Below are 26,191 nucleotides of genomic sequence, written 5' to 3'. Positions count from 1 at the left end.
AGTACAGCATATTACAAACATAAGTCCCATTATTGGGGAGTGGGTGTCCCATGGTATTTGCTTATGCTTGCCCAGCAAAAGCTGCCAAAAATTAGGACGGAGGAACTTGTAATGCTGGCACCCTGGTGGTATAGTGGTGGTGGAGGCTGAGGATAAGGAGAAGAAGATTAAACAGCTGAAACGAGGAAGCGTATACCCATGTGTGGGTGTGAAGCGTTGCATGTGAATACACCTCCCGAAATAACACAGTGGATTTGATTTTTTGTTACTCTGCTGTCATTTGGTGGTGATGAGATGTCTGGCCCAATCCAGCCCTTGTTCATTTTGATAAGGGTCTGCTTGTCAGCATTGTCAGTTGACAGGCGAGTGCGCTTATCAGTTATAATTCCCCCAGCGGCACTAAAAACACGCTCCGATAACACGCTAGCGGCAGGGCAGGCCAGGACCTCCAAGGCCTACAGAGCGAGTTCACTCCAAGTGTCCAGCTTGGATACCCAATAATTAAAAGGCACAGAGGAATCACGGAGGAAGCTGTTACGATCGGCAAGGTACTCCCTTACCATCTTTTGAAACTTTCCACTCCTTGTGAGAGTACCCCCTCAGGGCCTGTAAGCTGGGCGGGTGTCAGAAAACTGTCTCAGAACGTTGACAGTGTTCCCCTGCCTCTGCTGGATTGGAGTTGCATCTCTCTCGCCTGTACGCCTTGGTTGGGCAACGAACTGTGACCTCTGCCGCTAGCGTGTTCAGATGGGAATTTTTTTAAGAGTTCTGCAGCAAGGGCCTTCTGGTATTGCTCCATTTTTGTAGGCCTCTCCACCTCAGGAATAAGAGAGTGAAAGTTCTCCTTTTAGCGGGGGTCTACAAGTGTCACCAACCAGTAATGACTGTCACCCAACATTTTGACAATGCGAGGGTCACGGTTAAGGCAGCGTAACAAAAAGTCAGCCATGCGTGCCAAACTGGTAACGGGCAAGATTTCCGTGTCCTCACCAAGATGACGACTGACCATGCTCTCCTCCTTCTCCTCCTCCTCCTCTTCCTCCTCACCCCTGTCCTCAAGCCACCCACGCTGAACCGACGGTATGACACTTGTACAGGTACTACCGTCTACAACGCATGATAGCAGCTCCTGTTCTTCCTCCTCCTCCTCCTCCTCCTCTCCCTCATTGTCCCCCAATGCACGTTGGGATGAGATGAGGCTGGGCTGTGTGTAATCGCCCGCTGCGGCTTCTTGATCCATCTCATCATACTCTGGCTGCAATGCCTCCTCTTTAATTCTCTGCAGAGAGCGTTGCAAAAGACAGACAAGTGGGATGCTGACACTAATGATGGCGTCATCGCCACTCACCATCTTGGTGGCCTCCTCAAAGTTTGTCAGGATGGTACATATGTCAGACATCCAGGTCCACTCCTGAGGTCTTATGTGTGGAGTCTGACCTGAATATCGACGGCCTTGTTGCAGCTGGTACTCCACAACTGCTCTCTTCTGCTCACAAATCCTTTTCAACATGTGGAGGGTAGAGTTCCAACGTGTGGGGACATCACACACCAGTCGGTGTACCGGAAGCTGCAAACGCTGCTGCAACACAGCAAGGGCGGTGGAAGCTGTAGCCGACTTGCGAAAATGAGCTGACAGGCGGCATATGGTCACGAGCAGATCTGGCAACTCGGGGTACGATTTAAGAAACCGCTGAACCACGAGGTTAAGCACATGAGCCAGGCATGGTACGTGTGTGATCTCACCTCGCCTCAGAGCTGCCACCAGGTTACGGCCAATGTCACACACGACCATGCCGGGATGTAGGTTCAGCGGTCTCAGCCACAGATCTGCCTGCTCTTTCACAGCTGTCCACAACTCACAAGCAGTGTGAGGTTTATCACCTAAGCTTATGAGTTTCAGCACAGCCTGTTGCCGCTTGGCGGAGGCAGTACTGCAATGCTTCCAGCTTGTAACTGATGTGGTGATATCTGAGATGGAGGCTGAACATGAGGAGGAGGAGGAGGATGCGCAGGAGCTGTACACTGTGGGGGCAACTCTGACTGACATAGGGCCCGCAATCCTCGGTGTGGGGAGGATGTGTTCCGTCCCAAGGTCCGACTGGGTCCCGGCTTCCACTATGTTTACCCAATGTGCCGTCAGAGAGATGTACCATCCCTGGCCACAAGCACTTGTCCACGTGTCCGTTGTCAGGTGGACTCTCCCAGTAACTGCGTTGTTGAGGGCACGGCAGATGCTTTGGGACACGTGCTTGTGTAGTGCGGGGATGGCACACCGGGCAAAATAGTGTCGGCTGGGGACCGAGTACCGAGGGACGGCCACCGCCATAAGATTGCGGAAGGATTCCGTCTCCACCAGCCTAAAAGGCAGCATTTCCAATGCAAGCAGTCGTGAAATTTGCGAATTTAGGACTGTGGCCTGTGGGGCGTTAGCTGCGAATTTCCGCTTTCGTTCAATGGTCTGAGATATGGACAATTGAATGCTGCGGTGGGACTTGGACGTGGACGTTGATGCTGTTTCTTGAGAAACTGCCATAACAAGTGAAGACTGAGAGGAGGGGGCATCTTTACATGCAGTATGGACAGGGGATTGCCTTGCACACACAACAGGGGGTTCTATTGCACGCACAACAGTGGAAGAAGCAGTGGTGACACCCGCTGACGCTGGTCGTGGACCCTGGGTTTCGCCCCACAAAGTCGGGTGCTTTGCTGCCATGTGCCTGATCATGCTGGTGGTGGTCAGGCTGGTAGTTTTGTCACCCCTGCTGATGCTGGCATGGCAGGTGGAACATATGGCCTTTTAGGGGTTATCAGCAGAGTCTTTAAAAAAATTCCAGACTCTGGAAGACCTACCACTTGTACTGGCAACGTCCCTCGTGTTGGTGTTATGGGGAACGGTTGCCTGCCTTCTGTCTGCGGCCACCACCATGCTTCTTCCTGCCTGTTAGGGTACTCTGCCTTCCTCCCCCTGTGTGCTGCTGGCCTCACTCTGCATGTCCTCCTTCCACGATGGGTCAGTTACTAGATCACCCACCACCTCCTCCTCTTCCACTTGCGCACCATGATCCTCCACCTCACTTCCTGGCAATTGTGTCTCGTCATCGTCCACCTCTTGTGACAGATTGCCAACGTCGACTTCCTGTGGCCGTGGCTGTTCAAATATTTGGGCATCGCAACATGGGATCTCCTCTTCCACCACTTCAAGCGTATCAGGCGAGGGGCCCAAATATGGAAATGGACCAGTGAACAGCTCTTCAGAGTGTCCAAGTGTGGGATCACTTGCTGTCTGACGACACTCGGCATGGTGGGAGGAAGGAGCATCAGGGTGAGGAGGAGTATGCGGTCGAGACTCACGGCTACTAAGAGTTGACCGTGTGGAAGACAGACCGGAGGTGGTGGTGCCCAGGTAACTGGAAGTATTGTCTGCTATCCAATTAATAACCTGTTCACACTAATCAGTTCTCAATACTGGTGTTGTTCTGTGCTTCCCTAGTAATTCGGTCAAGAAGTGGGAGCGAGAAGATGTGGCTGTTGGTTGTGGCACATTTTCACCTTGGCCACGGCCCCGTCCTCTGCACGAACCATCACCAGAAAGTCCACTTCCACGTCCCTTGCCACGCGCCTTGCCCATTGTGAATGAAGTAAAATAGCTTACACTTGCACTATCAATGGAAAAAGGGTAATAAAGAGTAGATTAGAACCGTGGAAGAGGAAAACCACAGTTATTATTTACTGGGGTATACCACACTTTTTTAAATCGAGATATTTGCGGCTAAACAGTGAGCGACACACTCAAACTGCTTTTTTTTTAGATACCAAAGGCCCAAAACTGGATAGTACAGTGATTTGACCCGTGGAACTGCGAAACCACACTGGGATGTCGGGCCTACACAAGACTATTTTCAACAGATATATTTTTGTGTCACAACAGTCAGGAGAAACTACTGTTTTTCGTTACGGAAAAAACTACCAAAACATGAATAATAGAGATTTTTTACCGTGGAACAGCAAAACCACAGTTCTAATTTACTGGTTTATACCAGGCTTTCTAAAATATATATATATTTGCGGCTGAACAGTGAGCGACACACTCAAACTGTTTTTTTTAGATACAAATGGCCCAAAAGTGGATAATACAGAGGTTTGTACCGTGGAACTGCAAAACCACACTTGTATTTGTCGGGCCTACACCAGACTATTTTCAACAGATATATTTGTGTCTGAAAAATCAGGGAGACACTATTTTTTTTTTTTTTACAGCAAAAAATGAAAAAAGCAGGATAATAGAGATTTTTTACCGTGGAACAGCAAAAGCACACTTCTGTGTCTCTGGCCTACACCAGACTATTTTCAACAGACATATTTGTGTCTGAAAAATCAGGGAGACACTATTATTCTTTTTATACAGCAAAAAATGCCAAAAACAGGATAATAGAGATGTTTTACCGTGGAACATCAAAACCACAGTAATAATTTACTGGTGTATACCAGGCTTTTTAAAATATATATATATTTGCAGCTGAACAGTGAGCGACACACTCAAACTGTTTTTTTTGGATACAAATGGCCCAAAAGTGGATAATACAGAGGTTTGTACCGTGGAACTGCAAAACCACACTTGTATTTCTCGGGCCTACACCATACTATTTTCAACAGATGTATTTGTGTCTGAAAAATCAGGGAGACACTATTTTGTTTTTTTTACAGCAAAAAATGCAAAAAGCAGGATAATAGAGATTTTTTACCGTGGAACAGCAAAAGCACACTTCTGTCTCTCGGCCTACACCAGACTATTTTCAACAGATGTATTTGTGTCTGAAAAATCAGGGAGACACTATTTTTTTTTTTTTTTACAGAAAAAAATGCAAAAAGCAGGATAATAGAGATTTTTTACCGTGGAACAGCAAAACCACACTTCTGTCTCTCGGCTTACACCAGACTATTTTCAACAGATATATTTGTGTCTGAAAAATCAGGGAGACACTATTATTTTTATACAGCAAAAAATGCCAAAAACAGGATAATAGAGACGTTTTACCGTGGATCATCAAAACCACAGTAATAATTTACTGGTGTATACCAGGCTTTTTAAAATATATATATATTTGCGGCTGAACAGTGAGCGACACACTCAAACTGTTTTTTTAAATACAAATGGCCCAAAAGTGGATAATACAGAGGTTTGTACCGTGGAACTGCAAAACCACACTTGTATTTCTCGGGCCTACACCAGACTATTTTCAACAGATATATTTGTGTCTGAAAAATCAGGGAGACACTATTTTTTTTTTTTTACAGCAAAAAATGCAAAAAGCAGGATAATAGAGATTTTTTACCATGGAACAGCAAAAGCACACTTCTGTCTCTCTGGCCTACACCAGATTATTTTCAACAGATATATTTGTGTCTGAAAAATCAGGGAGACACTTATTATTTTTATACAGCAAAAAATGCCAAAAACAGGATAATAGAGATGTTTTACCGTGGAACATCAAAACCACAGTAATAATTTACTGGTGTATATCAGGCTTTTTAAAATATATATATATTTGCGGCTGAACAGTGAGCGACACACTCAAACTGTTTTTTTTAGATTCAAATGGCCCAAAAGTGGATAATACAGAGGTTTGTACCGTGGAACTGCAAAACCACACTTGTATTTCTCGGGCCTACACCAGACTATTTTCAACAGATATATTTGTGTCTAAAAAATCAGGGAGACACTATTTTTTATTTTTTTTACAGCAAAAAATGCAAAAAGCAGGATAATAGAGATTTTTTACCATGGAACAGCAAAAGCACACTTCTGTCTCTCTGGCCTACACCAGACTATTTTCAACAGATATATTTGTGTCTGAAAAATCAGGGAGACACTTATTATTTTTATACAGCAAAAAATGCCAAAAACAGGATAATAGAGATGTTTTACCGTGGAACATCAAAATCACAGTAATAATTTACTGGTGTATAAAAGGTTTTTTAAAATATATATATATTTGCGGCTGAACAGTGAGCGACACACTCAAACTGTTTTTTTTAGATACAAATGGCCCAAAAGTGGATAATACAGAGGTTTGTACCATGGAACTGCAAAACCACACTTGTATTTGTCGGGCCTACACCAGACTATTTTCAACAGATATATTTGTGTCTGAAAAATCAGGGAGACACTACTTTTTTTTTTTTACAGCAAAAAATGCAAAAAGCAGGATAACAGAGATTTTTTACGGTAGAACAGCAGAAGCACACTTCTGTCTCTCTGGCCTACACCAGACTATTTTCAACAGATATATTTGTGTCTGAAAAATCAAGGAGACACTTATTATTTTTATAAAGCAAAAAATGCCAAAAACAGGATAATAGAGATGTTTTACCATGGAACATCAAAACCACAGTAATAATTTACTGGTGTATACCAGGCTTTTTAAAATATATATATATTTGCGGCTGAACAGTGAGCGACACACTCAAACTGGTTTTTTTTAGATACAAATGGCCCATAGAACTGCAAAACCACACTTTATTTCTCTGGCCTACACCAGACTATTTTCAACAGATATATTTGTGTCTGAAAAATCAGAGGCACACTTTTTTTTTGGGGGGGGGGCACCAAAAGGTTAATAAGATGGGTATTTGTACATTGTGAAGGAGGAAAAAAAAAAGAGTATTTAGATAAAAAAAAAGGATTTTTCCTGGCCCCCGGGACCTGGAGCTAAGTCCAGCAATTTCAGCAACAGGAGCAGCACACAGGACTGTAATGCAGCGTTTGCTGGTATAACCACTGTGTCTCCTATACAGCCTGCCTGCCTGCCTGCCTGATATACCTGGGATGGATATTAGTCCTGAGAAGGACTGTTTGTTTGATCTGGCAGCCTTTACAGACCCTACACTAACTATTTTGCAGGATATATCTCTCCCTAAATCAGCAGCGCTGTCCCTACACTGTCTGATCCGGAGCGACTGTGTCCAAGATGGCGGCGCCCGGTTTTAAATACTCGAGGTGACGCTGTGCGGCCAGCCAATCACTGTAATGCCCACAAACAACATGGCTGCGGCATTACAGTGACTGGCTGGCAATCCCTGCATGTTCATTGGCTCTGTAAAGAGCTCCAAACATGCAGGGCGGAGACCCGAGCTCCCGCCCGAGTAACCCGGAAATGCTCGGTGCTCGCCGAACATCCTGAGTAGCGTGATGCTCGGGCGAGTACCGAGCAGTGTCGAGCATGTTCGCTCAACACTAGACCGGACCCATCCTCCAGGTCGACCAATAGTGTCAGGAATTGAAAATATGGGTCAGCCTATTTGCCGTTTCATTGACCATACTCTCAGACCTCTGCTTGAGACACTGCCTTCTTATCTTAAAGATACTTCTGATCTTCTCAAAAAAATGGATGGATTAATTGTCGACACCAATACGGTGATCGTTGTATGTGACGAAGAATCTCTATACACATCCATCAATCACACTGATGGCTTACGATCGGCAAGATATTTTTTAGAAATGTCCAAGCATGATGTTCCATTTATCAATTTTGTCCTTGATCTCTTGGCATTTGCCCTGACACATAATTTTTTTCTTTTTGATGGATCTTTTAACCTACAGCTCCGGGGTACAGCAATGGGGGCAGCTTGTGCGCTCTCTTACGCTAACCTATTCCTGGGGCTGTGGGAGAAGGACATTTTTTCATCTGATTCCCTGCCTCATTTGTAAAAAGTCCTGTCAAGGCATCGTTTCATAGATGATGTTTTGTTTTTGTGGCAGGGCACAGATGAGGAACTTTCAATCTTCATGCAATCCTTGAACAATAATACTCTGAACATCAAATTAACTTACAAGATGGGATGCAAAAATATTGATTTTTTAGATGTACGATTGGAGATTGACACCTCGGGCACCATCCAAACAGATGTTTTAGCAAGGAAACGGCTGCTAATTCCTTACTGCGCGCTGACTCTTCGCATCCGAGGAAACTCATCGACAGTATGTCGATAGGCCAATTCTTACGCATGCGCAGGATTTTCTCTAATGACTATGATTTTGAGAAACAATCACAGGACCTTATCAAACGTTTTCAAGAACGTGGTTACTCGAATAAATCTATACAACGAGGCTATCGTCGTGCACGGTTCTCAAAAAGGAATACACTTTTATATAACACTAAGCCAAGGAAGTATAATGACATTGTTAGATTTATATCTACATACAATTCAGGAAATAAAGACATGTGGGCGAGTCTTAAGAAATACTGGAGCATACTTAACTTGGATCCCATCCTTGTCAATTATATTACAAAATGTCCAGCAATTGCGTATCGTCGTTCACATAATTTAAAGGATTTACTAGTACAAAGCTACGTCAAAAGAGATGACCAAAAAACAATTTTCAATACTGGAAAGCCCAAATGGGGCAGTAAACCTTGTGGATCCTGTGTTGCCTGTCCAAACATTGCTAAAACGGATTCTTTCACAGATTCATCCATGACAAAGAATTCCAAAATTACTCATACTATTTCTTGTAAAACTATTGGCATTATCTATCTAGCCAATTGTCCCTGTAACAAATATTACGTGGGTCTAACTACACGTGAACTCAGAAGACGTGTTAGAGAACATGTGTTAGACATTAAGGCGGCCAAAGGAAGCTCTGATTCATCGGAATTAAAGACGTTACCACGCCATTTTAAACACTACCATAATTGTGACAGTTCGAAGTTATCAGTCAGGGGCATCGATCGAGTCTATTTAGACCAGAGGGGCGGAAATTGGAAGAAAACTCTTGCACAGAAGGAAGTAAAATGGATTACTCTCTTGGATACCCTCACCCCAAGGGGTCTTAATGAAACGGTAAGTTTTGTACCTTTTCTTGTACTTTTTTGTCTCTGTTATATGGTCTTTGTTTTCATTTGTTTTTTATCTATCTTAACTTTTTATTCTATAAGGTTTTAATTTTTGTTTATTTTGTAGTTCTTTCGCCAACGAGACATCTTTCATTCCTTTGGCCGGAATTTACTCATCTGGACGGATGGTCATCTTCTTTGCACAGACTATATATCAATTGCACTTTCCCCTCTTCTGGGCTTAACTTCTTCAACAGTTGTTTTTGTATGGACATAATGTCATTATATGTAACTTTGTTCATTTTATGCATTATTTATGATTCTTTTTATTTTTATACTTATTTTTGTTTTAATTTTTTATTTTTCATTTTCTCTGTTCACTATGTCTGTATCGGTCTTTTTTATTTTAATTTTCACTTAATATTTGTCACTTTTTTGGTCATATAATTTATACCATTCTCTGGCTAAGAGATCACTGTGGACTTAGTTTTGATTATTCTCCATTGGGCTACACTCCTCAATATGCTCTCTAGTGATATACTATCTGTTTATACTTCACCCTTCGCTTTTATTACTCCTTTTTGACCGTCCCCATCATTTCATCTTAAATATGCGTTCCACGGTGGAGCACACCTTGACGTCATTTCCGCTCCTGTGCCGCGGCCTTTGGTCATGTCGCGTGATGCGGAGGTGGCGCCGTGCGTCCCACGGTGGAACGCATCCTGACGTAATTTCCGCTCCTGTGCCGCGACCTTTGGGTCGCGTCGCGTGATGCGGAAATGGCGCCGGGGCTTGTGGACGGCCCTGCACGATCACCTGCTGTGGGGGTCCATAATTATTCACCTCAATTCCATTGGCCAATGGACTCTATTTAACGACCCCACACCCATGTTTCTATCATCCCTCATTAAAGCCAGCAAGGCGAAACGCGCGTCGGGATACACGGGGTTCAGTGCCTACATACTGGTGGTAAGCACGCTTATTTTACTGCATTTCGTATCTGCTCCCCTCCTTATTATATGAGGGATTCATTGCTCTAACTGTGGGTATTATACCTTAATTGTTGAATTACTTTCCCTTTATTTATTCTTGCATATTTGCACCATTACAAGCACTGTCACTTTACCCTGTTACTACTATGGGAAATATCACAATTATTTATTTTCACAATTTTGTGATTTATGCAAATTTTGAAGAGTCCCCCTTTTTTTCTTTTTTCATTCAATCCCACTTTTTGAGCCTTTGATATTTATATCATACATCCTGTGATTGTGTCTGCATGTACCCACCATATATTAAATAATTTTTATACATTTTCTTGGGTTTTTCCAAGCCTCTAGCATTAATTGCTATTCATAATATATCATACATGTTCCCATGATTTTGTGTATCTATTAATTTACTTGTCTTGGCACTTTATCCTGTATACAAACACCTGTTGGATTCTGTACAGTACTATTCCATATTTGTCTATCTATTTTACCTAATAAAGCTTTTTGGATTTTTATTATTGTCTAATCTATGTGTGATGCTCTATTCTTTCTGTTATAAATTGTCGGGTACCGATGCTGAATAGCCGGCCGGCTTTTTTAAAGAGACGGTGCATGAAAACACTAATATTTTTTTAAATAAATCCTTTAACACTAAATGACAAGTACAGTAACCAACACTGTCACTGTACTTCTTATATATGTGACTGACATGTTTCTATCTATCTAATCTATGTGTGATGCTCTATTCCTTCTTGTCTAAATTGTCGGGTACCGGTGTATGCCGCTGCTGAATTGCCGGCCAGCTTTAAAGAGAGTGTCTTCTGAGCAGTTTGTCAGCTTTTGGACACCCTTGAAGGTGTTTTCTATGTGTTTCTATGTGTTTTTGTTTGCCTGCCATTGGTTTTAACGGTGTTCAACGGTGTTCGACAGTGTTCTAAGGTTTTCGACGAACAGTTCCTCGAACATCCCGGTGTTCGACGAACCGAACCGACCCCGTACACTACGGGGGTGGCTCAACACTAGTAATGAGTTGATTAATCGGTCGACTACCAATCTTCCCACCATCTGTGCTGGAGAGCAGGTCTCAGGCTGAAGCAATTTTTGCACCAGGAGTAACACGTCAAACATCTTAGACTGGGGGGCTTATCCCTTTGGTAGTTCCAGAGGTGCACCCATTGCACCTTTACTGCAAGGGTTATGCCCAAACGTGCTATAATTTCCACCTTCAATTTGCCATACTTCTTGAAATCCTGCAGGGCAAGGTCATAAATAATACACTTTCTGTGGTTCTCTAGTAAGGTACAGAACTAGGAACTCTGCCCAATGCTCTGGGGGCAGTTTTCCCATCTTTGCCACCCTCTCAACGTTTGACAAAGGTGATGGGATATCGGACATGGATTGGTCAACTTTGTTTGACCTTATCAGGTGAAATATATCTTTATCTTCACAGGTTAAACATTCATGATCTGAATTTAGGTGAATGGTGGATGGTAACCATGGTTATGATGCATGTCAGGGGTTGGTGGATTGATTTGTTATGAATATGCTGATATGTATTCTGTATAGCATTTTTATCTGTATTATGTATTACTGTATTGCAATATGGAACTATGTGATATGTAATACTCTGATGTCTAATATTTTATCTATGTATTTATTTTGATGATAGGTTGGGCCCTATATGGTGATTGGTCCTTTTTTGTAATCTACACTATTTTAGGCCACCATGTCAGAGAATTTGTACACTTGATAAAGACTAGTGATGAGCGAATGTCCTGGCCACTGCTCGATACTCACCAGAGCATCACGCTGCTCGACAAGCTCGGCGCTCGGTGAGTATTTCCAGGTAGCTCAGGCGGGAACTCAGGTCCCCTCCCAACATGTTTGATGCTCTTTAGGGAGCCAATAAACATGCAGGGATTGCCTGCCATGCACTGTTCATATTTGTATATATAGCCCAAGATATCAGGGGCCAGGGCAATTTTTTTTTTATCTTAAATCTGGTTATTTGCTTAAAAAGCATACCAGAGTATACCATTTTTCTGCTCTATTTACTTGTTAGCACTGCAAAATATTGCCAGATCTGTTCCATATTTCAGTGATAAAAATCCAGAAATTTGAACTGAATGTGTAAAATATTGGCCTCCTTTTCTATTTTGTTGCAGTGTGTTGGTCTAGCTATTCACACTAGGTGTCTGTGAACAATAGTATTAGTAGATTACAGGCCTGTTATTAAAAACCGTGGTTCTCTGTCCGACATATCACCTATAATAGTGTTCCAAAGTCAGCCATTTCTTCTATTTTCATTTTGTTGCAGTGGGTCGGTCAAGCTAGTCACACTAAGTCTCTCTGTAGAATAATATTAGTAAATTACAGGCCCGCTATTTAAAACCGTGGTTCTCTGTTAGACATATCACCTATAACAGTGTTCCAAAATCAGCCATTTCTTCCATTTTCATTTTGTGGCAGTGTGTCGGTAAAGCTATTCATATTAGGTCTCTCTGTAGAATAATATTAGTAAACTACAGGCCTGCTATTTAAAACTGTGGTTCCCTGTCAGACATATCACCTATAACAGTGCTCCAAAATCAGCCATTTCTGCCTTCCATTTCGTTGCAGTGTGTTGGTCAAGCTATTCACACTAGGTCCTTGTGTAGAATAATATTAGTAAAATATAGGCCTGCTAATAAAAACTGTGGTTCTCTGTCAGACATATCATCTATAACAGTGTTCCAAAATCAGCCAATCCTGCCTTTCATTTCGTTGCAGTGTGTTAAGTACTGCAACTAAGAACTAAGCAATAGGATGGAAAAGCTGTCCCTGCACTGAGGCTCAGCTTAAACCCTACGCTGGGGTAGGTGCCTAATTCCTTGTGAATAGCCCCACTGACACTCCTGCACTGAACTCAAAAGAAGACCTGAAGGAAGGGGAAAGGGGTCCCTAAAAGATCTAAGGACTGGGAGCAAAAACAGGAGACATCCTAACAGAAAAGTTATTTGCAGAAACGAAGATTAAAGGGAACAAAACTGGTGGAACAAGAAGTCCCAGGATATTAATTGTCCTAAGCACAAAGAACTAACAACGCAAATTAGCCAGAACCCAAGCGTAACAACAATGATGTCCAGCAAGGAATGGGAGACAGGTGCTGAGTAATAAAGAGTGAGGAGATCACGTGACCAAGACACCCAGCACCAGAGGAAAAGACTAGAAGCCAGCAAAACACAAAAAGATGGCCGAAAAGTAAAACAACATAGATTCTAACACAGTGTGTTGGTCCATCTATTCACACTAGGTCTCTGTGTAAAATAATATTAATAATATGAGTAAATTACAAGCCTGCTATTTAAAACCGTGGTTCTCTGTCAGACATATCACCTATAACAGTGCTCCAAAATCAGCCATTTCTGCCTTTCATTTCTTTGCAGTGTGTCGGTCAAGCTATTCACACTAGGTCTCTGTGTAGAATAATATTAGTAAATTACAGGCCTGCTAATTAAAACCGTGGATCTCTGTCAGACATATCACCTGTAACATTTTTCCAAAATCAGCCATTTCTGCCTTCCATTTCGTTGCAGTGTGTTGGTCAAACTATTCACACTAGGTCTCTGTGTAGAATAATATTAGTAAATTACAAGCCTGCTATTTAAAACAGTAGCTCTATGTCAGACATATCACCTATAGCAGTGCTCTAAAATCATCCATTTCTGCATTTCATTTTGTTGCAGTGTGTCGGTAAAGCTATTCACGCTAGGTCCTTGTGTAGAATAATATTAGTAAATTACAGGCCTGCTATTTAAAACTGTGGTTCTCTGTCAGACATATCACCTATAACATTGTTCCAAAATTAGCCATTTCTTTCATTTTCATTTCGTTGCAGTGTGTCGATCAAGCTATTCACACTAGGTCTCTGTGTAGAATAATATTAGTAAATTACAGGAATGATATTTAAAACCATGGTTCTCTGTCAGTCATATCAGATATAGCTGCGTTCCAAATCAGCCTTGTGAACGTGGAAAATATTTCGTTCATTTAAAACGGGTAAGGAGGTTGGCAAGTGTACGTGAAGGTAATGGTGCATGCAAGCTGAAATTTTGCCACAACACCTACATCTTGTCGCTCGACCTTCCTGTCTCAATTACTAGGGGACCGCAGTACACCACTATTGAAACCAGAGTAGTGACAAAAGGTTGTTGGTTGGATAGCAGATAATGCTTCCAGTCACTTTGCCACCACCATCACCCTGTCTTCCACACGGTCCTCACCCTGATCCTCCTTCCTCCCACAATGCTGAGTGCCCGTAGACAACTGATCACACACTTGGACACTCAGAAGAGCTGTTCACTTAACCTTTTGTAGATTTGGGCCTTTTGCTTGGCCAGCTTCAAGCGAAGCAAGAAGAGAACGCGTGTAGCAATGCCCAATTATTGGAACAACCACGGTCACGCAAAGGCAATGGTGGGAAAGTGAAATTATTGTCGCAAAAGGTGGATGATGATGATGAGACACAATTGCCAATAGGTCAGGAGGAGGACCAGAATGCGGAAGTGGAAGACGAGGTGGTGGATGATATAGTAATGGACCCAACCTTGCAGAGGGAAATACAGAGCGAGGACAGCAGCACACAGGGGGGGAGGCATAGCACCACAACAGGCAGGAACAAGCAGTGTGGTGGCTGCAGACACAAGGTGTGAAAGCAATCCTCGTAACGCCAACACGACGGAAGTTGCCAGTACAACTGTTAGGTCTTCCTGAGTTTGGTTGTTTTTTAAAGACTCTGCAGAAAACCCCAAAAAAAACATTTGCACCACCTGCCAGGCCAACATCAGCAGGGGTAGCAAAACTAGCAGCCTGACCACCACGAGCATGATCCGGTACATGGCAGCAAAGCACCCAACTAAGTGGACCGAACCCCTGGGTCCATAAAGAGTATCTTCGGGTGACACCACTGCTTCTTCCACTGTTGTGGGTGCACGCCATTCCCCTGTCCGTGGCGCATGCGAAGATGCCTCCCGCCCTGCACGTGTCGTTGAACGCTCTCAACTTGCACCATCAGCAAGCAAGTCCACGTCCTTGTCCCAGCGCAGCATTCTGCCGTCCCTACCCCAGTCCTTGGAATGCAAGCGCAAATACGCAGCCAACACCCAACAGGCCACACTACTAAATTCACACATTTCACAAATGCTTGCACTCAAAATGTTGCCTTTTGGGCTCATGGAGATGGAAGCCTTCTGCAACCTGATTTTGGCGGCTGTCTCTTGGTACTCGGTCCCCAGCCGCCACTATTTCTCCCAATGTGCCGTCCCCGCATTACATGAGAACGTGTCCCACAAAATTAGCTGTGCCCTCAACAATGCAGTTACTGTGAAAGTCCACCTAACCACGGACACGTGGACAAGTGCTTGTGGGCAGGGACGGTACATCTCGATGACGGCACATTGGGTTAATATAGTGTAGGCGGGACATAGTCGGACCTTGGGACGGAGCACGTACTTCCGACGCCAAGGATTGTGGGCCCTAGTTAAATCAGGGTTGCCACATTCTACAGCTCCTGCACCTCTTCGTCCTCTTCAGCCTCCATCTCCGAATTGACCACATCAGTCACAAGCTGGAAGCAATGCGGAACTGCCTTGTCCAAGCGGCAACAGGCTGTGCTGAAGCTAATATGCTTAGGTGACAAACTGCACAATGCTGAAGAGTTTTGGACAGCTCTGAAAGAGCAGGCAGATCTGTGGATGACACTGCTTACCCTACAGCCAGGCATGGCTGTGTGACAATAGCCATAACCTGGTGGCGACTCTGAGGCGAGGTGAGCTCACACATGTACCATGCCTGGGGCATGTGCTTAACATCGTGATTCAGCGGTTTCTCAAAACCTATCTGGATCTGACAGATCTGCTTGTCAAAATATGCTGCCTGTGTGCCCATTTTAGAAAATCAGCTACAGCTTCTGCCGCCCTTGCCGTGCTTCAGCACCGTTTGCAGTTTCCAGCCCACCGAGTGATCTGGGATGTCCCCACGCATTGGAACTCTATATCTCAGATGTAGGGAAGGATTTGTGAGCAACAGAGGGCAGTTGTTGACTACCAGCATCAACAAGGCTGTTGGTATTCAGTTCAGACTAAACACATAAGACCTCAGGAGTGGACATGGATGTCAGACATCTGTACTATCCTCCAAAACTTTGAGGACTCCACCAAGATGGTGAGCGGCGTTGACGCCATAATTAACATCACCTTTCCGCTTCTTTGTCTTCTGAAACGCTTTCTGCTCACAATTAAAAAGGAGAACGATGAGATGGAGCAAGGAACCAAACAGGGTGATTTCTCACAGCCCAGCCTCATCTCATCCCAAGGTGGATTGGGTGACAAGGAGGAGGAGTAGGAGGAATAACAGGAGCTAGTTTCCTGTGCTATAAACAGTACTACCTGCACAACTGTCATACCGTCTGTTCAGTGTGGATAGCCTGAGGATAGGGAGGAGGAGGAAGAGAAGTAGGATGAGGAGGAGAGCATGGTCAGTCGTTCTCTTGGTTAGGACACGGAAGTCTTGCATCTTTGCTGTCTGGCACACATGGTTGAGTTTATGTTACGCTGCCTTTCCCGTGACCCTCGCGTTGTCCGAATTTTGGGTGACAGTCATTACTAGTTGGTGATGGTTCTAGACCCACTCTACAGGGAGAACTTTCTTTTTCTTATTCCCTTGCAAGACAGGCCTAATAAAATGGTGCAGTAAGAGAAGGCCCTTTAAAAAATTCCCATCTGAAAACGCTGGCGGCAGAGGTCACAGTTCATAGGACAACCAAGCAGTGGAGGCGAGAGAGACACAAATGTAATCCTGCAGAGGCAGGGGAACACTGTCAAAGTTCTGGGACACTTTTCTCAGACCCTTCCATCGCACAGGTCCTGAGGCGCGGGGTACTCTCACAAGGAAGGAAAAGTTTCCGAAGATGGTGAGGGAGTACCTTGCCGATCATACCAATGCCCTACATGATTCCTCTGTGCCTTATAATTATTGGGTATCCAAAGTGATTACGTGGCATGAACTGGCTCTCTATGCCTTGGAGGTCCTGGCCAGCCCTGCCACTAGCGTTTTGTCAGAGCGGGATTTTAGTGATGCCAGTGGAATTATAACCGATAGGAGCATCTACCTGTTAACTGAAAATGTTGACAGATTGACTCTTAGAAAAATGAACAAGGACTGGATTGGGCCAGTTGTCTCAACACCACCGAATGATAGCAGCGTAACATAAACTCAAATATAGTGTTTTTTTGGAGAAGTCTAAATCTATTCCCATGCACCTCTGTCTTCACACCAAAATATGGGTATATGCTTCCTGATTCTGTTCTATTTGCTCTTGTCCTCCTCTTCATCCTCATCCTCCACATCATCCTCTATTTCACCACCATATCTACCATATCACCATATCTACGTCTCTTGCAAGGGACATTGGAGTTCCTCCAATTTTTTGGCAGCCGTTGCATTCACTGCATAGGCAAACACTATGGGAGACCCACTTCCTAATAATGGGAACAATGTTTCAGTTTTCAGAAGGCCCTCCAACCTCTACGTCTTTTGCAAGGGGCATTGGAGTGCTTCCACATTTTTGGCAGCTGTTGCATTCACTGCATAGGCAAACAGTATGGGAGACATATTTCCTAATAATGGGAACATTGTTTTCAGGAGGCCCTCTGACCCCTATGTCTTTTGCAAGGGACACTGGAGTTCCTCCACATTTTTGGCAGCCGTTGCATTCACTTCCTAGGCAAAAAGTATGGGAGACCCACTCTTTTTTTCTTACTCGTTACTGTAGCCCAGCTCCGTGTGTCTTTGAATTGTTACTAGGGTTTTCCCTAAGTTTTGGCAGCCATTGGACTCACTGCATACCCAATAACTGTATGACAGACCCTCTCCTTTCTAATGGGAACATGTCATTACTGTGGCCCAGCTCTATGTGTCTTTAAATTGTTAGTGGGGTTTTTCCTAAGTTTTGGCAACCATTGGACTCACTGCATACCCTACAACTGTGTAGCATACCCTCTCCTTTCTAATGGGAACATGTTGTACTCTTTATTGTGGCCCAGCTCTGTATCTTTAAATTGCTAGTGGAGTTTTTCCCAAATTTTGGCAGCCATTGCAATCACAGCATAGGCATTACCACTATAGGAGACCCACTCCTTTATAATAGGAACATTTTTTTTACTGACACCCTCCTCTATGTCTCTTCAAAGTGGTATTGGGGTGCGTCCAAATTTTTGGAAGCCCTTGCAGTTACTGCATACGCACTCTTTCATATTGGGAACAACAAAGCATGGCCGACTGCTGGTCCTTTAAGAATAGTAAGGCTGTAAAAATAGTGTTTGTGACTTTCACAATCCCTCCTTAATAAATGAACTAGGATGTGTCTGCTGATATTTCACACACCACATGGCCCGATAAGGTTGTAAAATTTTAAAATTACATTTCCCGGTGAATGCATTTGTCACTGTTGAAAGCAATGCAAAAGTGCAAAAATGCATCAAAAACGCTACGTTTAAACATAGCCCATGGTGTGTAGAAGCATTTTTGTTTTTGGTTATTTATTTTGCCTTATATACAAGTCATTACCCTGGAAAGGATGTTTCTTAACATATTTCCCAGGAAAATCCATTTTGGTTTTGTTTTTGTATGTTTTTTTTGTGAGTCAGTAAAAATGGAATAATACTCTGACAACATTGTTGACAGTAGTGACCTGGGAGTCAGAAATGCTTCCAGGGGTCTTCCCCATGTTGTTCCCATGTCATTTGAGCACTGATCCCATCGATCTGGGCAATTTTTAGGCCCTCTGCAGTTTTTATTTAAAACTTGACATACCAAAAAGAGGCAAGAACCCGAGTTATAAAAACATGATAGAAATGTATAGAAAAGTCACTAAAAATGTAATAAAAATAAACGCAAGAATCCTAAATTAGCTAATTGGTATAGAAATGCTGATGATTATAAAAAAACTCACTAAATACTAATCGTGAAATGTTACCACTTCACTCCCTGATGTGGCACAAATCAAATCGTAACATGAAATAGCTGGTCCACACTCCTTAGCACTGGCACAAAGGAGCACACTTTTCAAATTTGGCATTGCATTTAGGTCGTTTGGCACAGAGAAAAAAAATAAATAAAAAAAATATTTAGTCAAAGGCCAGAAAAGGTGACTGCTAATCATGTACAGAACAAACAAACTCTTTAAAGAGGACCTTTCAATTTTTTTTTTGCTCGACTAGACACATGATTTAATAGTGGCTGCAGAAAAAATTAACATGTCCCAAAATAGCTTAGCGTTTGTTTCGCAGTTTGTGAGATGTAATGACAGACATAACTGAGTGCTGGGAGTAGAGACAGATGATGAACTTCTTTCAGATACGGTCATGGCAGTCAGTGTGAGAGGAGGAGCAACAAGTGTTGAGTTTAGCTGTCACATTACAATCCCTTCTCTAATGACATTGTCACCTCTGTTGTACCATCTCTTCTTAAACACTGCCTGTCAAGAGATGAGAGCTTAAAAGTGTCTGTTGTCAGTATTCACAATAATGTATGTTGTGCTCACTTGTAATGGCTCTGCAGTGAGAGCAGAGAAGGCTGTGGCTACATCTCACATAAAATTAACCTTCTCTGACCTATTGTGGGGCGTGTTCTTTTCTCCTGTGTACTGCTGCCTTGCTGCCTGCTTATGATTGAGCAATGTCATACAGGGAGAAAAATTATATGCACCCAGTCAAAACGCACTGATAATGCTTCCTTTTGATATAACGAGAATTAAGTCATTAAATGCCAAATACATTGATTGCTAATATATCTACAATGGAAAAAAAACTTGTTATTCTGCTCTCCAGCAACTATTATATCATACTTCAAATTCAACACAAAAAAAATTGGTGAAAGTTCCAAACAGCTCCTTCCCTGCAGACTCAAATAGAAACACTGATCCCCGACTGTGTTTGCAAGCAAGGAGCTCCAGTTGCTTTCAGAAAGTTGGCTGAATTGTATGGTGTTACTATCTGTGTGGAGGGGTGTGCAGTTTCTGTCAAACGCTTAGGCAATTCTCTAAACCAGCTTTTGATATCTTCTGTTTGGAAAATGTTAATGAACCAGATGGCCATAGAAGACAATGTAGGTCTTGATGAGCACAGGTAGCTGCAATGAGTGGTCTGCAAAATATTTGGAAATGTTGTTCAGTAGTGAGGGAAAAGTTACCTAGAATTAATTCACTGTGTAATATTATGCAAAGAAGCCAGTTTTTATACATAAGGCTTGAAGTTGTAACCTCTTTAGTGTCATTAGCTATATTCAACAAAGAAGGAAGCATTTTTCCACAGTAATAAGAAGCACACACAGGTTTCCATGTGTGTTTCAGCTGTGTTTCTTGTAAAGAAAAAAGAAAAAATCAGCCCATATGTCATTCAGTGGAGCATGCTTTTTTTCTTCTGGACAATTCATTATAAATATAAAAGAAAAAATATTCTATATGCCTCTGTATTAAACATATGCCATACAGAGATACAGTATGGCTTTGATATGAATGTTCAGACATTATTTTCTCATAATTTATCATTCCTCAGTGCTTAGAAACAGAGATTTAACATTAAACATTACATTTCATTGGATTTTGACGTTCTTTCATTAAAAAGGTTAGGATTTAGGCCATCACATTCTCATTACTTTAATCAAATTTTATTTTAGTAAATCATTTTCACTTTCAGAAGTGCATTCATAAGATGTTTAATGTAAATTTATTTTTATTACAAAGGGATATATTATTTGCCCTTTTTGGTTTGAAGAATCCTTGAAAGTTTAAGCAAATTTTCTTAACATTAATGAAATGGCCTTTTGGGGTTCTCAATTTTAGAGTAAAAGTAGTCACATGGATTAAGTAACCTGTAATTTACATTGACCATGGTTGCATAAATTAAAGATGGCTGATGTTGAACTTTTCAAATGAAACCTTCCTATAGCCTTACTAAATTAGCATCTTAAAATTGTTCTTGAAATGTTATTACTATGTAATGTCAAAAAAATGTGCACATGATTGCATCAAAATGTGTGCCTATTTAAAAAGAAGAATTGTTCAATATAGAAATATAGTAAATAGATTGCTCTGGTTGCTCTGTTTGACATCTGAATAATTAAATGCAGTATTGACATTTATTGGTGCAGCATATAAGCAGTTTTCATCAACAGTATCTTTAGAATTTAGACCGAGGACAGGCAGAAAGTTGAATAACTTATGGACATCATAAATGTTTAAGATGAATGGAATGTTTTAAATTCGAATTGGCTGGTTTGAACATATGTTCTCAAGAATAAATTCTTAAAGAATCACTTTACTGAAAAGCCTCTTGTTGTCCAGAAAATATGTGTAACACGCTGAAGTCTCTTAGATGTGTACTGAAACTGTTTTGAAACTGTTTTGAGCTTTGTAATGCAAAACAGCTTTATTAATGTCCAAATGACCCCAACCTATCTGGCTAAGGAAAAACAGATGATAAGTGGTGGTAGCCAGAAACCAATTTAACTTAACACTGCAGTTTCATACTTTACTTAACTTTTCGACTGTTTATGCAATTTATTACTTTTTGGGGTTAGATGCTGTCATTATTGTGATGACACCACATTTATTCTTAATTATGCCAGATGTATTGTTCTGTAGATCAAGGGACATGAGCCATTGCTCATATGAGAATGCACATTGACTCTTGATGTATGTTGAATTGTTGAATGTCTGCTGAGTACCTATTGTATCAGTTTATTATTCTACCAACCTTGGAGGCAAAGATGCAGGTTAATTGAACAATCAATGTTTGTTAATATGTTGAATGCCTGCTGATTACCTATTGTATCAGACACTTCAGTTTATTATTCTACAAACCTTGAAGGACAAAATATGCAGGTTAATTGAACACTTGAACAAAGAGGGATTACCCCCTCCCACCTTCCCCCTATCCTGTTGAAGAATACCCTGCATTTGAGCTGTGGAATATAAGAGGGTGATCTGCCTGTATTTCCATTGAGATTCTACAGGACAGCATCCAAGGAACCATGGCACTAACTGGTCGAATACAGATCTGCTCCACTGCCCATCACTGAACCCCCAAAGATGTTTGGAGAACCCAGGTTGGGACAATCAGGCCACATACCTCAATGTACTCTGTCAGCTTCCTAAGCTTCCTCTCTATAGGTGCCCGCCAAAAGCTTATGTGCTGCTGGCTGGGGTTGTTGGCCCTGAAGCCCCAAAGTTATAGATTTTCTAATATAGTAGAACAAGAAGCGCACACTGCTGAAGATGAGATGCCAGCTAAATGGGATACTCTCCTCAGGTAAATATATAGACAATAGCCGCACTCAAGTTGATTTGCAAAAAAGTAGAACAGTTTATTCAAAAATGTTTAACATTCACCACACTGTAGAGATCATCCACCGTAGAGTGTCTATGCCTCTGCACGCAGCAGACCCCCACACCACCGCCAAGGCTCAACGAAGCTGAAGGAAGCACTTACCCTTCATGACACCTTGATCCCCAAGTCTGGAGCCATGTTAGAAAAAGACCATCTCTGGTCGAAACATCACGACATATAGCTTTAAGCTCCTTTTGTTCTTATCGCTACGGTATGGTGAATATAACATTGGTAAACATTTTTGAAAAAACTGTTTAACTTTTTGCAAATCAACTTGAGTGTGGCTGTTGTCTATATACAGTGAAGGAAATAAGTATTTGATCCCTTTCTGTTTTTGTAAGTTTGCCCACTGACAAAGACATTAAAAGTCTATAATTTTAAGGGTAGGTTAATTTTAGCATAGAGAGATAGAATATCCCCCCAAAAAATCAAGAAAATCACATTGTATAAATTTGATATTTTTTTTTGCTTTTTGCAGTGAAGAATAAGTATTTCTGCAGCAAGCTTGTTCTGGGATCTCTGTGTGATTCCAAGGGTGTCCCCTGACACTATATATAACACAATGTGTATGCATCAAGGAGATGTGTAGCTGGTGTGGCTGTGCAGTGCCAGTGGTAGCAGCAGTTTAGGGACATTCGCAGAAGCAGTACTACAGTATATGTCATGATGGGCAGAAGCAGATGGCCTGGGCCATCAGCACTATTAGGGGAACATAATACAGACAATGGACAATTAAGCAGGCAGATGGTATGGCCTGTTTAATCATTGGCAGTTGGCTGTGATCCATGTCTAATTAATTTTGAGAAATGTAAGGTTTTTACATGTTTGCCATGGACAGCCTGGTCCGCATGTCCGTGACAAAGTCACTGACAGTGACTGAACCTGGCTATTCATTTTCTTTAGCCCGGTGCATTGGTTGGTTTTCAAGGCTAGCATTGTCAACATTATCATTTTTGCTCTGTCAGCCTCATCCCATGACTGTGCCAAGTTTATAACCCCTCCACATCTACCTGCCACTTCTCTTCCTCTTCTTCCTCCTCCTTCTCCACATCCTACAGCATGTAACATAGACTTTGAAGCTCACAAACTGACACTGGGCAGTGGGAAAAAGTGCAAGGTGCTGTTTTTTCTTCAACTCTTCTTGCATTCCGGTTAGTGTTTATTCCAAGAAAAATATAGATTGGAATCGTTGATTGCATATGTCTTCCTACTGGCAATTTTTGCTATCTTTTCAAAGTAGATAACATGCTTGGCTCTTCAGCAGTCAATGTCAGATCTCAAAGTAACCTACTCTCCAGCTTGGCTGCTGCAGGATATAGCACTAAGTGCATGGGCTGAAAAACATTTACCTCTGGGGATATACATGAACATACTGTATAACTAGCAGGATGTTAGAGGTAGGCCTCTATAAAAATTTCCTATGGGCATCATAAGCACCCTTCAAAAAATTATGTGGGTGTTACATCGCGGTCACCCTGGTCATATGGTGGTGAAGGATGAGGAGAAGGAGGAGGACAACAGAAAATAGACAAAATCAGGAAGCGTATACCTATGTCTGGATGTGAAGAGATACATGGGAATAGACCCCCCAAAAAAGACACTGGATTTGAGTTTATATTCCGCTGCTATCATCTGGTGGTGTTGAGTAGTGTTGAGCAAATTTGTTTGGCATTTCAAATTCATGTTCATGTTCAGGGTTCCGGCTTGTTTGTGCCAAAAAATCGTCTCCGCCCATGAACATCCCTGATTTGCCACACTGTCACGCAGATGTTTATGTTAAATGTACTGCAACATTTTACTAGACCTCTCCGCCATGTTTAGGAGAGATAGAATTTCTCCTTGTAGCGTGAGTCTAGAAGTGTGTGCAACCAATAATTACTGTCAGCCAAAATGTGTACAGCGCAAGGGTCACGGGAAAGGCACTGTAACAAAGTCAGCCATGTGTGCCAGACTGGCAACATCCAAGTCTTCCCTGTCTTGACCAAGAGGAAGACTGTACATGCTCTCCTCCTCATCTTCCTCCTCCTCATTCTCCCTCTTCTCAGGCCATCCACGCTGAACAGACGGTATGACAGTTGTGTCAGTAATATTGTCTGTAGCGCAGGAAACCAGCTCCTCTTACTCCTCCTCATTATCTCCCAATCCACGTTTGGATGAGATGAGGCTGGGCTGTGTGGCATCACCCTGTATAGTTCCTTTCTCCATCTCATCATGCTGCGCCTGCAATGCCTACTCTTTATTTGTGAGTAGCGAGCTTTTCAGTAGACAGAGAAGTGGGATGGTGACGCAAATTATGGCATCATCGCCGCTCACCATCTTGGTGGAGTCCTCAAAGTTTTGGAGGACAGCACAGATGTCTGACATCCATGCCCACTCATCAGCTCTTATGGGCGGAGGCTGACATGAATAATGATGGGTGTGTTGAAGCTGGCACTCAACAACTGGCCTCTGCTGCTCACAAATCCTTCCCAACATATGAAAGGTTGAGTTCCCACGCATGGTAACATCACACACCAGTTGGTGAGCAGGAAGCTGCAAATACTGCTGAAGCACGGCGAGGGCGGTGGAAGCTGTAGGTGACTTTTAAAAATGGCCAAACACGCGCCATACTTTGACAAACAGCTCAGGCGGATCTGGGTAAGTTTTGAGAAACTGCTGAACCCCAAGGTTGAGCACATGGGCCAGGCATATTACATGTGCGAGTTTGCATAGCTTCAGTGCTGCCACCAGCCTTTGTCACACATGAGTCCATGACCATGCCTGGCTGTAGGTTCAGCAATAAAAACCACAGATCTGCCTGCTCTTTTTCAGCTGTCAACAACTCTGCAGTGGTGTGCTGTTTGTCATCTAAGCATATTAGCTTCAGAACAGCCTGTTGCCGCTTGGCCGAGGCAGTTATGCAGTGCTTGCAGCTTACGACTCATGTGGTCATTTCGGAGATGGAGGCTGAGGAAGAAGAGGAGGTGCTGGAGCTGTAGAATGTAGGGGCAACCCTGACTGACCCAGGGCCTGCAATCCTTGGTGTCAAGAGGACGTGTTCGTTCCAAGGGTCCGACTGGTTCCTGGCTTCCGCTATATTAACCCAGTATGCCGTCAACAAAATGTACCATCCCTGGCCACGAGCACTTGTCAATGTGTCCATGGTTAGGTGAGCCTTCCCAATAACTGGATTGTTGAGGGCACAGGTATTATTCTGGGACACGTGCTTGTGTTAGGCGAGGACTGCACACCAGGAGAAATAGTCATCAGGTTGTGGAAAGAGTCCATCTCCACAAGCCTAAAAGGCAGCATTTTAAGTGCAAGCATTCGAGAAATGTGGGAGTATAGAAGTGTGGCCTGTGGGGCGTTGGCTGCGTATTTGTGTTGCGTTCAAAGAACTGGGGTAGGGACAACTGAATGCTGCCCTGGGACAAGGACGTGGTTGCTGATGGTGGTGGTTGTGAGTATGCAACGACAGCTGCAGGGCGGGAGGCATCTTTGCCTGTGCCATGGACAGGGGATTGGGGTGCATGCATAACATCTGAACAGGCAGTGGTGTCACCCGCAGACACTGTTTCTGGGCCCTGGCATTAGGCCCAACTAGTCGAGTGCTTTGCTGTCATGTGCCTAAGCATGATGGTGGTGGTCAAGCTGCTATTTTTGCTGCCCTTGCTGATGCTGGCATGGCAGAGATTGCAAATGGCCTTTTTGGGGTTATCTGGACAGCTTTAAAAAAGAACCAGACTCTGGAAGACCTAACAGTTAGACTGGCAACTTCCCTCGTGTTGGTGTTCCGCGGAACAGTTGCCCACTGCTTGTTCCTGCCTGTTGCAGCAGAATATAAACTTCTTTTCTTTCCAAAGATAAAACATGTTGCCTCTCTCATTATTTTAGAAAGGCTTGTTAAAAATCTATTGCTTCTTCAATTAACAAACAACAAACTTTTGCTGCTCACCAAACA

Source organism: Phyllobates terribilis, unplaced genomic scaffold (assembly GCF_046119375.1).
Source record: "Phyllobates terribilis strain yellow unplaced genomic scaffold, ASM4611937v1 Scaffold_3__8_contigs__length_932513732, whole genome shotgun sequence".
NCBI lineage: Eukaryota > Metazoa > Chordata > Amphibia > Anura > Dendrobatidae > Phyllobates > Phyllobates terribilis.
The sequence above is the reverse complement of the archived record's forward strand: the minus strand, read 5'-3'. Positions refer to the sequence as shown.